The sequence below is a fragment of the Mus pahari genome, chromosome 2 (assembly GCF_900095145.1).
Source record: "Mus pahari chromosome 2, PAHARI_EIJ_v1.1, whole genome shotgun sequence".
NCBI classification, from domain to species: Eukaryota; Metazoa; Chordata; class Mammalia; order Rodentia; family Muridae; genus Mus; species Mus pahari.
In genome coordinates, this window is record NC_034591.1 from 19186484 (window position 1) to 19203122 (window position 16639).

General features: G+C 50.3%; 1 protein-coding gene and 1 pseudogene across 2 annotated transcripts in view; one reads left to right on the forward strand and one right to left on the reverse strand.

Moving 5' to 3' along the window:
• The window catches only part of Smarcd3 (SWI/SNF related, matrix associated, actin dependent regulator of chromatin, subfamily d, member 3), a 35826-nt gene extending 24804 nt beyond the window's left edge, over positions 1 to 11022 (reverse strand). The window contains exons 1-2 of the mRNA XM_029534581.1: positions 10949 to 11022; positions 9128 to 9272 (exon numbers count right to left, since the gene is read on the reverse strand). The gene's annotated coding sequence lies outside the window, so the exon portion shown is untranslated. The remainder of the gene's footprint in view (positions 1 to 9127; positions 9273 to 10948) is intronic.
• On the forward strand, positions 1116 to 1671 carry LOC110317301 (annotated as a pseudogene). The gene has a single exon (XR_002380309.1). The product of XR_002380309.1 is annotated as an N-alpha-acetyltransferase 50 pseudogene (transcript).
• Positions 11023 to 16639: the final 5617 nt, after the last annotated feature.

Sequence of the window (16639 nt, forward strand, 5' to 3'; positions counted from 1 at the left end):
TGTACCCCGCATCCACACAGACTTGTATCCTGCATCCACACAGATCTGTACCCCGCATCCACACAGACTTGTATCCCGCATCCACACAGGCCTGTGCCCCGCATCCACACAGACCTGTACCCTGCATCCACACAGACTTGTATCCTGCATCCACACAGGCCTGTGCCCCGCATCCACACAGACCTGTACCCTGCATATGCACAGGCCCCACCCATCCCTGCTGCAGTAGCCTCTGCAGCAGCTCACTAACACGCCATACAGCCAGGAAGCCCTTATCTGCTTCCAGAGTTCTACCTGCAGGAAAGTCCAGTGGCCCCTCCTCTCTAGCCCCATTACACTGCAAGCTGGCCAGCAATCTCAGCTGAGCACCGGGGCCCAGCATTGACCATGTTTTTCTGTTGTTACTAATATCCTCTCCTCCCCAACCCTTACACCCTCACACCCACTACTGGATAAGGCTGGGGTTCTGTCTCTCCCTGATCCTCTAAGCCTCATCTGTATCGAAGGCTCTCCAACCTGAGTCATGCACCACTGCCAGATCAATACTTTAAATGGTGAGACTAGGGACACAGTGTGTCCTTTTTAAGAACTGAAGGTGGCTTCCATCACACTAACAGAATTCAAACTCCTTGACCAGCTTTCAAACTCACTGAGTCCCTGTCACCTCCAGGCTTTTTGCACACGTGGACTGGAAGTCATGCTCCTGAAGACAAGCGGAGAGAGGAACTGATATTGGCTCCTGCCTTGAGGCAGTGCCCCAGTATGGTTCTGGCCACAAACTAGAGGGCAGTAACATAAGCCCAAGGCATGTGTGGGTGAGGGGTCTGCAAGGAAGTCACCAGGAAGCCGACAGCCTGGGCTGGAAATGGTGGGAGTTCCTAGGACACAAAGAAACAGTCATGTCCGGAGTGCACGTGTGGAGGAGTGGCGGCTGCGACAGAATTCCCCGACTTCCCCGCGTCTCCCCGAGCCTCAGGGCCTTGCTTGCCTTTCTCGGCCTCCTAGGCTTCTCAGGCAAGAGGCTGGCAGCGTGTGGGGTTGAGTGGCCTGAGCTCAGGGCACAGGCGGAGAGCTCCGGGCGGCGGCTGGAACAATGGCCTCAGCAGACGGGGAAGATGAAAGACTGGATCAAGCTGGGAGATGTGATGCCACACAATATTAAACAATTGAAGAGACTGAACTAGGTCATTTTTCCAGTCAGCTATACTGATAAATTCTACAAGGATGTGTTAGAGGTTGGTGAGCTAGCAAAACTTGCATATTTCAATGATATAGCTATAGGTGCAAAGTGCTGCAGGGTGGATCATTCACAGAATCAAAAGAGACTTTACATCATGACACTAGGATGCCTTGCACCTTACGGAAGACTAAGAATAGGAACTAAAATGTTAAATCATGTCCTAAACATCTGTGAGAAGGATGGCACTTTTGACAACATCTATCTGCATGTCCAGATCAGCAATGAGTCAGCAATTGACTTCTACAGGAAGTTTGGCTTTGAGATTATTGAGACAAAGAACTACTATAAGAAGATAGAGCCTGCAGACGCGCATGTGCTTCAGAAAAACCTCAAAGTCCCATCTGGTCAGAATGCAGAGACACAGAAGACAGACAACTGAACAAATCACAAATGAACTTTCTTGCACTTGCTTGTCGCCAAAAAAAAGCATTCATTCCCTGAGCGGCCTTCAGTGGGCCAACCCCGTCAGCACCCGTGACAAGGAGGTGCTGCGAGTGAATGCTGACAAGCATGGAGCCATGTCTTTACTTCTGCTGGACTTGGCAACATGGCTGGCTGCAGTAGCTGAGCTGGGGGCTCATCAGATAGAATAGCACCGAATGCCAGTGACTAGTGCCACATAGGGTTCTGCATGTCCCCATATGAGGAGGCCTGGAGCCAGGCAGCGGCCAAGACCTCATCCCTCAGCATCTCAGTGGCAGCAGTGTGTCCCCTTGTCCCTCAAGGCCTTGCTTGCCAGAGGTCTGAGCCCTGGTCACCTCGAAATCTTCTTTCTGACCCAAGGCACATCCCATCATTGAAGGCAGCCATCACAGTTCCTGCCTCTGTGCGGCTTGAATAGCGAACCCCTAACGCTGGATGTCTCCAGTACATCAGAATGTGAACTTTGACTCTGTGGAGTAACCATGGGGTCACAGGGAGGCCATGGTCCACTGTGACTGGTGCGCTATAGAAAGGGAACATGAGGAGACACACGGACAAGCTGGTGCGGGCCCAGCTGCTGTAGTACTTTAGCTCACTCATATCGTCCTTTGGCACTCCTGTGGCGGACTCCTGAGACACACTGCCAGTCTATCTGTGGCCCTGACCTGGAACCTGAGCATGGTGTCTGTGCTCTGGAAGGCTTTGGATGTGACACCTCAGACATGAGTACATCCCAGTAGTACATCCCATGCCAGCACCTCAGCGCAGGGATGGAATCTGAGCATTCCACAAAAGTGCCAGGTCACATAGCTGGTTTTCTTCATCTTGAAAATGGGTATGCATGCTACCTCCTTGCCTGGGTCACCGTGGTCAGCACAGGAGTAATGAGATGACATAGGAACACGGCCTTCGGGCCACAGGCCCCTGCCCTGGAGCAGCTCTTCACGAGTGGAACACATGCCCCCACTATCCTCACGTGCCTTGAAACCTCCACACCCTCTCTCCTCACACTGTGCATGCTGCAAAGCAGTCCCTCGGACTTGGAAATGGGTACTTTGGTTATTCCTGCCAATAAGTATCTTAGGAGAATTAGCTCATTACTCAACTGGCTGGGAGTTTCTGGATCCCAGCACCAAACACAGCTACCATCTCCAGCTGTGTGGCATTCAGATGTCTGGGGAGTACAGCTACCAGCCTTCGTTCAAATCATTGCTCATATAAGTCTTTACACTCAGTATGAAAAGGGATGGAAGTTGAGGAAAACCTCTGTACAGATGTCTCTATGCCCAACAGGGTGTGTTCTCACACATATATTTTTTAATATATACATGGGATTCTCACTGAGTCTTATTTTGTAGTCCAGGCTGACCATGAACTCTCTTTTTCTTTCTTTTCCTTATTGACAGGATTTCCCTGTACAGCCCTAGCTACGTACTATACTAGCCCTATACTATAAACACGAGTTAGCCTTGCACTAACAGAGATCTATGTGCCACCATAGAATTATAGGTGTGTGCCACCATGCCCAGCTCATCTTAATTCTTAGCAAACATATTTGATAATAGTAACATCCAGCCAGTATCATGTTAGAGTCCTGTCTCAGCTCTGGTAGGACTACTTAGGCCACTGTATCCAGCAAAGGGCACAGAGCAGGCTCACTGACCCACTTCCCTGATGAGGGAGGAGATTATACAGCCGCCAGCACACCACCGCATTCACCCAGCCCTCCTATGTATCATAGCTACATTGAGACATCCTTCAACCACCTCCAAATAAACATGCACTACTGGATGGAGCTTAGCCTCTGAGGTGGCTAATTCGGCGTCTGTGCTGAGGGAGAGAAGAGGGGTGGCAGGGTGAAGCGGGGTTCTTCTGTGTTGCTCTGGCCAAACAATGTCTTTTTAAAAAAAATGTATTTTTTTTGTATGTATGTGTGTGTGTGTGTACATGCATGTGCGTCTGTGCGTGTCTGTGTGAATGCATGGGCACATGTGTGCAGGTGTGTACACAGAGATCAAAGGAGAGCAGCCAGCAAACCCCCCTTGAAGCGAGGGCTCTCTCTGAACCTGGGACTCCATTTTTCTTAGCTAGGCTGGAAGCTAGCAAGCGCCAATGATCCATCCTCAGAGCTGGGGTTGCACGCATTCCTGGGATGCCTGGCTTGTTCTGAACCCTGGGGTGTGAACTGGTCCTCATGATGGAGCATCACCAGGCCTCTCACCTGCTGAGCCATCTCCCCAGTCCTCACACCAGGTCTAAAAACTTGAATTTGCTGCCATCCCTAAAAGTTGGGTGATTTCATGGGGGAGGTTAGATTTCTAGAGTCTCTTAGAAATTTAGTAACCTGGTGACTGAAGTCAACGAGTCCATATGAAAGTAACCAGAGGGAGCTAAGGAAAGCCTGTCGCTTTCAGAGAGGCCACTCCTCAAGGGACACATTCTCAAGTCTCCATAATGCCTCCCATTCCTTATTTTAGAGGTTGCCACCCACATGCCCCTAGGGGCCCAGCCATGGTTATAAGACAGTGGCAAGGGCTTTGTGTGAGACTGTAAAACTTTTGACCGGGAGCCTCAATTCTGGGTATAAAAGAGGAGAGGCTGGGATGGAGAGGGCGTATACAAAGGGTGGCTGTCTGTCCTCTTGAGGCAGCAGGGTTTGGGCACAGTATGACTCTGGGGGCCGGATGTTTCAGAGACACCCCAGTTGGGACTCTTGCCCTAGCTGCTGGGAGCCGCTTAGATTTCTGAGCCTCAGTATGATCATCTTAAAAGTGATGGCAATTCTAACCACATCGAAACCACAGTGTTCCGAGGCTCGATGAACCAGGAAACATTTTTAAAACAAATCAAGAAAGTCCAGCAACATTGGCTGCTGTTGTCCACCCACCTGCTGCGCTCCACTTCCTGTGGTGCCTGGGTGCTCTGCTCCCAGGTCTGAGAGTGACCCAGGAAGCAGGCAGATGCTGGAGTGTCTCAAAAACTGGGCCACTGCCCACCGAAGGGGCCGCTTTCAAACATGTACAGAGATTTAGGTTCAAACCCAACAACTACATAAGACATGATTATAATGCCAGCATTTGGGAGGTGGACACTGGCAGGCCAGAAGTTCAAGGCCCCTCTCAGATACACATCAAGCTGAGGCCAGCTTAGGTTACTTGAAACGCTGGTTCAAAGGTGTCTAAGTACTTTCTCCTGAATTAAGAGGCCTAATAGGGCAGTTGTAAAGAGAGGAAACTGAGTCAAGAGAGGACCGAAAAACAACCCCACAGTGACGTTCTGGGATAGGTTAGAAGTGAAACTGGGCGCTGGGATGTGATTTGTCTGTGGTATAAGATTCACAGGACCACAAACACGACAAAGTAAAACTTTATGAAAGGCAAGAGAGGGCCGGAGAGATGGCTCAGTGGTTAAGAGCACCGACTGCTCTTCTGAAGGTCTTGAGTTCAAATCCCAGCAACCACATGGTGGCTCACAACCATCTGTAACTCCCTCTTCTGGAGTGTCTGAAGACAACTACAGTGTACTTACATATATTAAATAAATAAATCTTTAAAAAAAAAAAAGAAAGAAAGAAAGGCAAGAGAGACGCCCCCTCCGACATGCAGACCCAACAGAACGGGAGGTGTTGGCTATAAAAACAGAATACACTAAGATCAAGCTTTACGGGGGTTCGGGGTTCAGCAAAGGCTGGGCACCATGCTGATCAGGGTTGCAATGTGGACACTCTGAACAGGGGCTTCAACCTTATAGGTGGCACCTGAGGAGGACAAGGCTACAGCATCGTTCCCAGCTTAGCTCTGTGCAGTGAGTGTACTGCACTCGCAGGCAACGAGGCCTTACAGGAGAAAGGCTTTGTGTCCAATTTTGCAAACGAGACACTTGCATTCAGAGAACTGATGTCCCTGTGTGAGTGTGCATCTTTAACCTACTCAGTAGTCCATGCTATCCTTGAACTTAAGACAATCCCTCTGCCTCAGCATCCTGAGGATGGGATTGCAGGTGTGTAAGCATCACCATGTCCAGCTCAGGAGGCAGCACTCACCATCTGTCACAAGTCTGTCCAGCCCACAGGGGAACCTCTCTGGAAAGATAGAGCTAATTGTTCCTCAAAGGAGACTGGATGTGTAGGAGATCTGGATGGAAAGGATGGGAGCAGAAAAGCTCTATGCTCTGCAACCCCTGAGGTCCAGGCCAGAGTCAGAGGCCGGGATACTTGAACATGGAGTGAGTCTGACTGTGGAGCTGCGTGAGGCAGACTCCTGTGTGTATCAGACACACAGTCACACACATCAACATGATGATTAGTTCTTGAAAAAAGTAATCTCTTTACTAGTTTCTCTAAATTTTAAAAATAATAGATTTGATTTTAATGTGTACAAGGGTGTTTGGTTTGGTTTGGTTTGGTTGTTTTGTTTTGTTTTGTTTGTTTGTTTTGCCTGCCTGTAGATATGTACAAGCACCACATGTAGGCCTGGTGCAGGTGGCGATCAGAAGAAGGCAGGAGATCTCTTGGAGCTGGAATCACAGAACCAAACTGGGGTCTTCAGCAAAAACCAATAAGTGCCCTGCAGAACCTCTGAGGCATTTCTCCAGCTCTGAGGGACTCTAAATTTTATCTTCAGGTTAAGCATGCTGCATAAAGATCTGTCTGGCCAGACAGCATGACACAGCTCACATCCCAGTCGTGGGACACTGTTGGGACATCGCTGAAGACTTCGCTCAGTTCTATCACACTGTATTCTTTATCTAACTCACCAGAGACAGGCTGAAATAACAGGAGTTTGATCAAGCAGTTGGGTTTTAGCTTAAGGAAGGGGAAATCTGGATGTAGGAATCACAGAACCATAGAGTTTACTCAGTAGCCTTGCCCTGGGCCACAACACATTTCCCTTCCCCATCGACCCTCGGTACCAATTTTCCCTGCATCATTGACTCTGCAAGGCCGCCAAACCCTTTCTGGAACGTGGTAGAAAGTACGCCTGCCCGCGGCACCTTCTCTCTGCTCCTCTGCCCTCCCTGGGAGCACGCTGTTCCTCCCTCCAGGCCCCAGAGTGTTCTGTAGTCTAGAGAAACGGTGCAAATGGGAGTCGATCCAAGTTTGTAAATTCCAGTAAAGGCATGTGCGGAGCCATGCTTGGGAGGCACATTCTCAAATTGCCTAGAAGCAAGCTTAGGTCACAAGGAAACTGGTGTGTGTCGCATGGCTTAAGGAAACAGCAACTCTCCCACCAAGTCTCTTGTGAGTTTCCCACGTTTCCCACCCCCTCACCATCAAAGGATACTGGGGACAAGAGCCACAGTCTTAGAAGATGTCTCTAGGCTAAGCATCCACCAGCAGCAGCAGCAGCAGCAGGCAAACGGGCCTCAGGTTGGTCCTGTGTTTGTTCTAGAGGCTTAGAATCCTACCAAAGCCCAGGGTCCTTCACTCACCCACCTCCCAGAAACAAAACCACCTCCCAGTGACACCTTCAACTCACTAACACTCCCAAGGACACACTGAGTCCTTGGGGCCAGCAGCCTGCGGCGGCTGCATACCCAGCTACACTGAACAGGCTACCATTAAGCCACAGTGGGGCCCGTGCGCATCCAAATGTCTGTACACGTGCCCTGGCCAGCAAAATCATGAGGGCTGACTTCATGCTCGTGTGATTCTCAAATCGAATACCAAACAAGCCCTATACTTTGCCAAACAGTGAAGGCAGGTGTGCTGGGGTTCCTGGCTCCCCAGAAGCCATCTAGTGACCCAGGCCACGCTGGGACCAGTTATCACTGTCCCAAACCCCAGTCCTCTCAGGTTTTCTTTCTCCATTCCCCCCACACACACACACACTGCCCAGCCAGCCTTCCAGTGACCCACCTGTGGCTACTGAAAGCGTCAGGGGCTTAACTCAGTACACCCTTACTGAACCTTATCCCAGGATGTACAGCTTCTGTGCACCTGCTAAAGACTGCACCACCCCCCACTTTCAGCCTCCTCTAACTAAAACCTTAGGATGTGGAGCCCGAGTCTGCTCCAGGACAAGCCTGCTGGATCCAGCTGTTTGCCCATTTGCTTTGGGAATCTTCACTACAAAAGTCCCCACAGACTTAGGACGAGGTCCCCTTGTCACCTGAGGTGCTGCAGTGAGATAGGAAGCGGGAGTCCTAACTTTTCTGAGACTCCCAGTGTCGATGTGGGCACGCCCTCACAAGGATATTGGTGGCAGGTGACCTGTTCACAGTCACCATGTGGCTCTAATACTCTGAGCCAAGCTTGGCTTAAGCTGGCAAAGCCCTATACCAATTTTTTCCTGAGCTGGGTCCAGTTGTGTGTGTGTGTGTGTGTGTGTGTGTGTGTGTGTGTGTGTGTGTGTGTGTGTGTGTGTGTGTGTGTGTGTTGGGTGTGGAGGCAGAGTATTAGGGACATACCTGGGGTGACTTCTTGCCCTACTCTGAGGGCAAGAAGTCAAGAGGCCAAGAGAGGCCTCACTGCCTACACATACCCCACAGCATTAGGCCTTCTGAAGCCATCTTCTGAGACTGCCTTGATTTTGTTTTTGTTTTTTGTTTTTCGAGACAGGGTCTCTCTGTAGTCCTGGCTGTCCTGGAACTCACTCTGTAGACCAGGCTGGCCTCAAACACAGAAATCCGCCTGCCTCTGCCTCCCCAGTGCAGGGATTAGAGGCGTGTGCCACCACTGCCCGGCTCCAAGACTGCCTTGAAGCTGCATCTGTTCAGGGTTTCCTGATGCCCCCTCCTTAGAGGTCCATGCCGCCTATGGTATTTCTTTTAGCCCTTTCCCATGTCCAGAAAGGTTTGTGAAAAGTGACCTTCCTTTCCTAAGCCAGGTATGTCCCTCTGGACGAGGGGAAACTGGTGTGAGACTCCCCAAAGCCACCCTCCTCTTTTCCTGAAGAGAGTTCATTCAAGCTTGAAGCCTGCATGGCAGCAGAGGACAGCTGCCACAGCTCCCTCCATCATGAACCACCCCTTGTCTGAGGCCTCTGAGGTGCTTTACTCGGCCTGTCTGTCAAGGACCAGCAGATTCCTTTGAGGTAATGGGGATCACTGGGTGAGAGGAAGCATTGGGGTTTCCGGGAAGCATGTGTGAATGGAGAGATGACATGCATCCAAGGGTCTGTGGATAGTGCGGATGCAGAGGAAATCAATTCCGAAAACCCTTTTCACATGAACTTGGTTTCAGATTAACTTGTTCCTAGACCAGAGGGGCTTTGCGAAGCAGGACCTAGGGACTCCTAGGGAGGTGCAGGGACACTTAGAAGAGGCAGTACAGATGTGGAGGACGGTGCTAAATGGTAGATGTCATCAGGTTCAGGAGAGTGCCCCCATGCTGGAAGAGATGCATAGACACTGTGTGGACACTGGGGACCAGTGGGGGTGGGGAGGGAAGCAAGGCCCGAGCCTCCAGCTGGCAGGCTCCGTCGAAGCTCTTGCTCCAAGGCCGGCAGGGAAGAAAGCACCTACCTGGACCACGGTGGGTGGGTGGGTGCTGAACACCTGGAGTCATAGATGGCAGGGTCCTGCAAGGGAGGAGTCATCCAGTGCCCACTTGGTGCCCGGGCCCAGAGCCTGCCACTCCTGTAGCAGCAAGGGCCATGCTGAGGAGGATCTGAAAGGAGAGAGCTGTGGGAGGAGTGGCCTGGATCCTGAGCCCCAGGACGGGCTCTCACGGGCCTGGTGGGGAGGCCACACTCCGGGCCGCCTTTAAAGGACCGCAGGAGGTCTGAGGAAGAACATGGGAGATTGTACAGAAGAGGCCAGCCCAATACAACCTGAAGCCAGGGAAACTCAAGGTGGGCACAGTATGTGCCCGATACACATGGACATGGCCCAGGACAGAGAACTTCTGCCGGGAGCTGAGTGCCCAGGCACAGACCTGTTCCCAACAGATAAAGGCAGGTCATAGGGGTGTGAATGGGACTTTGAAGCTAGAAGAGACCTTCCAGCCAGGACTGTACCTAGCGTTAAGGCAGCCCTGGTCAACAACCTGCTCCAGGCTCTCCCGTACTTACTGCCTTCTGAGTTTCCTTCCCATCTCCCCACCCAGTGGCCATTCCCTCCTGGGAAGAGTAGAGAGGCCTCAGACTTGGGGCAAGAGAATACAGTACCATAGATGGGGCGGGGCAGGTTTGAGAGTGGTCCAGGAATATGCAGAGCATACGGGTGGAAGATGGAATGGGACCCAGGCTAAGGATGCTGAGGCGGGATGTGGGCCATGTGACAGAAGTGCCAAGAGGGATGAAGTAGAAGTATAAAGTAGGGAAAAGACTGCAGTCCAAGGTTAGGGTGGAGGTGTGCAGTCAGGGAGCACAGAGGGATAACTTGAATGAGAGAGGGCTGTCCAGGAAGGAGGGAAGCAAGTGGAGTCTGGGAAAGTGCCAGGCAGTGGGCAGGGAGGACAGTGCCAGGTAGGGATGGGGTGAGAGGTTGCCAGATAGGCCAAGTGGGAGAAGGCTGCCAGGAGGAGCAGGTGGGCAAAGTGCTAGGCAAGAGGGAGGTGCCAGGCAGTGGGGAGGAGGGTGGTGCCAGACAGGGAAGGGAAGGTGCCAGACAAGGATGGGGGGAGGGGACACAGGTGGAGGGCGCATAGGAAGATACCAAGTAGGGGTGGGAAGAGAGAGTTTCAGGTAGGGATGAGGTGTCAGCCTGGATGGGAGTTGGCTAGGAGAGGGTAGGAGAAAGAGGTACTAACTAGGTCAGGGAGGATGCCAAGCAGAGGGAATGGAGAGAAGCAAGAGCCTGGGGAGCACGGGGAGAGATGCGAAGATGTCAGCAAGGGAGAAGGAGGATGCCAGATAGGGAGGAGGGGACTGGCCAGGTAAAGGGAAGATGCCAAGCAAGGGAAAGCAGGGAAATGCCAGGTGGGCAGAGGAAGGGATGCCAGTCAAGGGGAGGAGGGATGACAGGTAAAGGGAAGGATGCCAGGAAGAGGAAGGATCTAGGATGCCAGGCAGCGGGATGATCAAGGATGCCAGGTAGGGGAGGAGGGATGCCAGGTAGAAGGAGGAAGGATGCCAGGCAGCAGGAAGAGGAATGCCAGGCAGAAAGAGGAAAAGGAATGCCAGCAGGAGGAGGAGGGATGCCAGGCAAGGGGAGGAGGGATGCCAGGGAGCAGAAGGAGGGATGCCAGGCAGGGAAGAGAAGGGATGCCAGGCAGAGGGAGGAGGGGGATGCCAGCAGAGGCGAGGCAGCACTGCCAGCTGGGAAGGCGGGGGCGCTGGCGCAGCGCTGCTGGGCTGTGTGTTCGCCTAGGGCCGTGGGGGCCGCGCGGTGCGGGTCGCTCACCTGCTCCCTTGGGACCCCGGGCCCCGGAGCGCGGCTGCCTGCCTTCGCTCCGAGCTCGACTCGGCTTGGCGCCTGCGCTGCTACAGCCTGGAGCGGGGGAGGAGCAGGGAGCGTCTGCAAAGAGCTAGGCACTTAATAATGAGTTAGGGATCGAAGCAAGAAGCATTGCCCCATCCATCAGTGTATGTGATCTTCAGCTCTGAGCCCTTGCCAGACCCAGACCCACCCGTGATAAACTTCAAGACTGTGTACAAGTATCTTTGAAAATGCACCTGCATGCCCATCTTCCACAAATCGCTGCAAGCATTCTGTGTGTCCACACAGCTCCACACCATGGGCGTGTATACACATAGCTATGTGCTCGCACACAGCAGGAGCCTTGTAAGTGCTGCAGATGTTACCTACCAAGGAAATGCTTTCCTCTAAGGCAGTGTTCCCGTGCGCACTATGAGAGGAAGCCTTTGACATACTTGCAGCACTCAGGATCCAGTCAAGATCTCTGGTGGGGCTTGGTTAGTCGACACAGACATCAAGGTCAGCCAAATCTGGCTCTGATCACCTGGTCTTCCTAGAGTCCCGCCCCCAAAAACCAGATCCCAACTAGCAAAGTATCTGACACTCTCGACCTGCAGAGCAGATGAGTTCAAAGAGCTGCGCGAGGGCCAGCTTGTGTGGGAAGAAGCCAGTGAGGAGGAACCAGAGAGTGAGCAGAGAGAGCGAGCCTGCTGGATGCCTAGGAGAGGTGCCCCCCAAGGACATAGCAGACAGCAGGCTGCTGTGAGGAGGCTGGGGTCAAGGCCTTGCCCTGCTCACTTAGGTTTTCCTGCCACAGAGACCTGGCCACTCTGCTCACATGAAGGACACTTTGGAATCTAAGCACTGAGCCCTGCCTGGTTGTGCCGCCCCTGGGATCTAGGGGTCTCCCAGGCATGGGCAGATCTTTCTCACCCTTTCTTTTTTTTCCCTTTTCCTGTCTTAAAACTTTATGAAGAAAAAAAAAATAGAGATAATAAAAATATATCATTTTTTAAAAGATTAGTTTAATTTGGAATTGTATGTATGTGTGTGGGTATGTTCATGTGTTCAGCTGCCCGCAAAGGTAAAAAAGAGTTGTATCCCCTAGATCTGGAATTAACAACAGTTCTGGGAACTAAACTGGGATCTTCTGTAAGAGCAGTCGATGGTTGAGCCACCTTCCCTGCCACTTTTTGAGAGAGGACGTCATGTGGTCCAGCCTGCTCTCATTCTTGCTATGTCATGTGGTCCAGCCTGCCCTCATTCTTGCTATGTCATGGGGTCTAGCCTGCCCTCATTCTTGCTATGTCATGTGGTCCAGCCTGCCCTCATTCTTGCTATGTCATGGGGTCCAGCCTGCCCTCATTCTTGCTATGTCATGGGGTCCAGCCTGCCCTCATTCTTGCTATGTAGCAGAGTATGCTCTTGTGAACTCTTGATCCTCCTGCCTCTACCTGAGATAAAGCACAGGCACCCCACCCCTCTGACCCTTGTCTGCAGGCTGTGGCACTCCTCTTGTGTCCTCCGCAGAGCTGGTAGGGAAGCCACGCCAAGCACCCCAACCAGGGGTAAGTGATGGAAAGTGGATCTGGCTCTCTGGCACTTCTCAGTCAGTTAGCAGGGAACAATGGCAGAAAAGTCAGCGAGATTACCACAGTGCTTACAGTTACTGGACACTACTCTCCTGCCTCTCTGCCACTCTGGACAGGGACTCTGTAATGGTACCAGGAGGCGTGGCAGCCTGGCCTTCCGGACCACACCCAGCATCTGACAACAAATAGGATGTAGGTTCAGGAAATCAGGGCCAGCACCCCGCCCCAGATGCCTGAGCTGGGCAAGGCAGCTAAGAGGGACCAGGCTGGGGTTGGACAAGGCTACAATCGAGGTGAATCTGGACCCCAGAATGCTGCATTTATGGTAAGAATTTGGAAAGAACCTGAATCCCACCAGCACATAATAGATTACATCGTGTCAGCAGTGACAGGCATAAATAGTGCCTGTAAGACAATCACTTAATGCTTTCTAAGGACGTATCAATAAGAAGATATATATTGATATAGAAGAGTCTCAGCTACAAGGGGGGGGGGAAGCAGCAGGTGCAGGGCACTGTGTAAAGAATACCAACGTCTGGGAGTGCCGGCATGTGCAAGCATGTGCTGTGTGTGCAGGCACACATATGACTTGTGTGCTTCTGTATGTCACATACAGTCTATACATACACAAAGCACTCCTCCAGAAAGATGAAAAGAGCAGGCCACAGTTTGTCACTTTTTTCCTTTCTACATTTATTTATGTTTATATTTTTATTTATTTATTTCCCTGTATGTATGTATGTGTATGTGTGTATGTGTGTGTATGCACTCACATGTTTGCCTTCATGCCATGGTATGTATGTAGATAGAGGTCATTGAAAAAAATTTCTATGGATCAGTTTCTCTCCTATATTGTCGTGGGCAGGGCTCCACTTCAAGTCATCAGGCTAGGTACCCTCTGAGCGATTGAGTGATAGCCCTCCCTCCCTCCTTCCTTTCCTCCCTCCCCCTTCCCTCCCTTCCTCTCTCCCTTCCTTCCTTCCTTCCTTCCTTCCTTCCTTCCTTCCTTCCTTCCTTCCTTTTTTCCTGTCTTTCCTCCTTTCCTTCTGAAACAGGGTCCAATGTAGCCCAGGATGGACTTAGAGTTGCTATGTAACAGGAGATAACCTTGAACTCCTAATCCACCTGCCTCTATCTCCTGGGTGCTGGGATCACCGGCACACTTCTCCAGAAATGTTTGTGTTTGTTTGTTTGTTTTGTTTGCCGTACGAGGGAGCAAACCCAGGGCCTCACACTCTTTCAGTGAGGCAACCCGCAGCCTCCAGTTCGCACTAGCAGTTCACAAGCTTTGGCCACTGTGCAATGATATGCACTCACCTCTGGTGTCCGGTAGCATAGCTTCACTTGCCTGAAGGCCCCCCACCCCCTTCCACATATTCATCCTTCTCTCGCACTCCCAAGACCCTGGTAACTGCTAATCTTTTATTTTTCCATAAGTCCAACGCTCTAGCACAGTACACTCCTGGGCTTTTTCAGGTCACAACGCAAGCATCAATTTTGCTATTTATTTACTTATTTATTTATTTAAGCCTGGATTAAGATTCTATTGCATATACCTACCTCTGTTTGCTTACGTTCCTGTATACCATCAAGTCAACTCACATGAAAATCCCAGCGCCCCCCCCCCCCCCCCGCTGGCATCCAGATTCACCAGGCTCTCCTGTGGCCTATGGCCTGATCCCATCATAAGGATGCCTTGTCATCATCTGGGAAGTGTCCCCTCCTCTCTTCTGTTTATTCAATAAAAGAGTGTGGTATCCTTATCAGTAAGGTCATTGTTGAGAGTTAGGCAATTAAAGCACACTGAGAACAAAACGAACCGAAGGGTTTCTGCCCGCTTGGAACTTATCAGATGAGAGAGATGGGTAGGAGGCAAGAAAAATATGTGACTTGTTCACCTTAGCCATGCAAGACTTGTTCAGCACTCAAAGTTCAATTCAGGGGGTAGAGATAAGTTAACCAAAACTACACTACTTTGTAAGCTAACTTTAAAATATAATTAAAAAAAAAAAAAAGTCAGGTGTGGTAGTGTATGTATGCCTTAATCCCAGCACTCAGGAGGCAGAGGCAGATGGAGCTCTGAGTTTGAGGTCAGCCTGGTCTATAGAGAAAGTTCTTTCCACTATGGCCAGAGTTATGCAAAAACAAATAAACAAACATTCTGTTTTGAAAAAAAAATATAGGGGCTGGTGAGATGGCTCAGTGGGTAAGAGCATTCGACTGCTCTTCCAAAGGTCCAGAGTTCAAATCCCAGCAACCACATGGTGGCTCATAACCATCCGTAACAAGATCTGACGCCCTGTTCTGGAGTGTCTGAAGACAGCTACAGTGTACTTACATATAATAAATAAATAAATCTTAAAAAAAAAGAAAAGAAATATATATGTATATGTATATATACATATAACACACACACACACACACACACACACACACACACACACACACACACACACACACACACACACACACACACACACACACACACACTGCTATATTGTTAGACTATGGAAGCCAGCCAGCAGGAAGAATGTTTTTAGGTTGGTTCTAGCTTGATTTCTCTATGTCCTACACCTGCATCCTCAGAAATAGGGTCTTACCATCTATTTCTAGTAGGCAACCAGAAGTAACAATAGCCTGATACACACACACACACACACACACACACACACACACATATATATTCACAGGTACCCTACATGGATGTACAGTGCTTCCCCCAGAAGAAATAAGCTATTAAGTGAAAATCTCAGCATCAGGCATGGGACACCTCTTTACGAATTATTGGTCAGGGAGGTCCCAGAGCATTCGTGTTTATACCCCTTCATTAAAGCCACTCTCAAGCTCAGTCAGAGAACCTTCCCTCTGCAGTGGGCAGCCATCAGTGTAGAAATTCATCTCTGGTGAAAGAGCTGAGAGAGTGACTACTGAGTGTTCAGTCCTATGTTTGAGGTGTACACCGCCACTAGCCCGGCTCATGTACTGATACAGAAGATGGGCAGAAAGGATGCAGACGCAGAGGATGAGGATGTGCTATAGCGTTGCCTATAGGTGGGCTTATGGAAAAACATGCCCACCTGAGCTTAATATGGATCCTAAAGTTATCAATGGAGTAAAGCCAGAATGAGCACACACCCAAAGTCAGAACCCTCCTAGGCTCTGTAAAATGTGGATTCTGTGGGTCACATCTAGTGCAAAAAGAGAAAAGTATGAGACTTTTAGACACAGTCATTCTATCAACTGCACCTTTGAGACCAGGGCTCAATGAAGAACTAGACTTGATGTTTGGGTAAGCAATATAAGCAATAGATTGGTTTTCATTAAATAGAAAGTTTGTTACAGCATAGGAGAAAAAAAAACATATGTCATATCAGTATTCGTACTTAGTATTCTACTTAGTATTTGTAAAGAACTCTGAACTCAGAATTCGGAGAGAGAGAGAGAAAGAGAGAGAAAGAGAGAGAGAGAGAGAGAGAGAGAGAGAGAGAGAGAGAGAGAGAGAGAGAACTATACACAAACAGAAGGAGCAAGTAAATGCTGGGTGGTGGTGCACACCTTTAATCCTAGCGCTAGAGAGAGGCACACTGGTCTCTGTGTGTTTGAGGCCAACCTGGTCTTCAGAGTGAATTTCAAGACAACTAGGCCTTTACAGAGAAACTCTGTCTCAAAGGAAAAGAAAGAAAAAGAGAAAGAGAGAGAAAGAAAAAAGGAAAAGAAAGAAAATAAAAGAAACAGAAACAGAAAGAAAAAGCAACAAGAGAGACTCAGTCACTTCTGCCCCAGGAAGTAGCCCCCGTGAGGGCAGGTGGTGAGCGCAGCCTTTGCACAATGCACAGAATAGCCTGCCCTGCTAGTAGGACCCCAGCAGCTGCTGCCTGCATGTGGAGAGACCACATCATTATATCTTCCAGACAGGGATGGAATGGACATCCATCAGCAGAGAGTTTGTCCATCACAGAAAAATGAAATCTCACGCTCAACCCCAAACCTGCCCACAAATATGTTCACAACAGCTTTCTCCAGGACAGCTCCAAACTGGAGAGGACCCAAGTGTTCTCTAGTGGGGGAGTGGTAGATGGTTGTA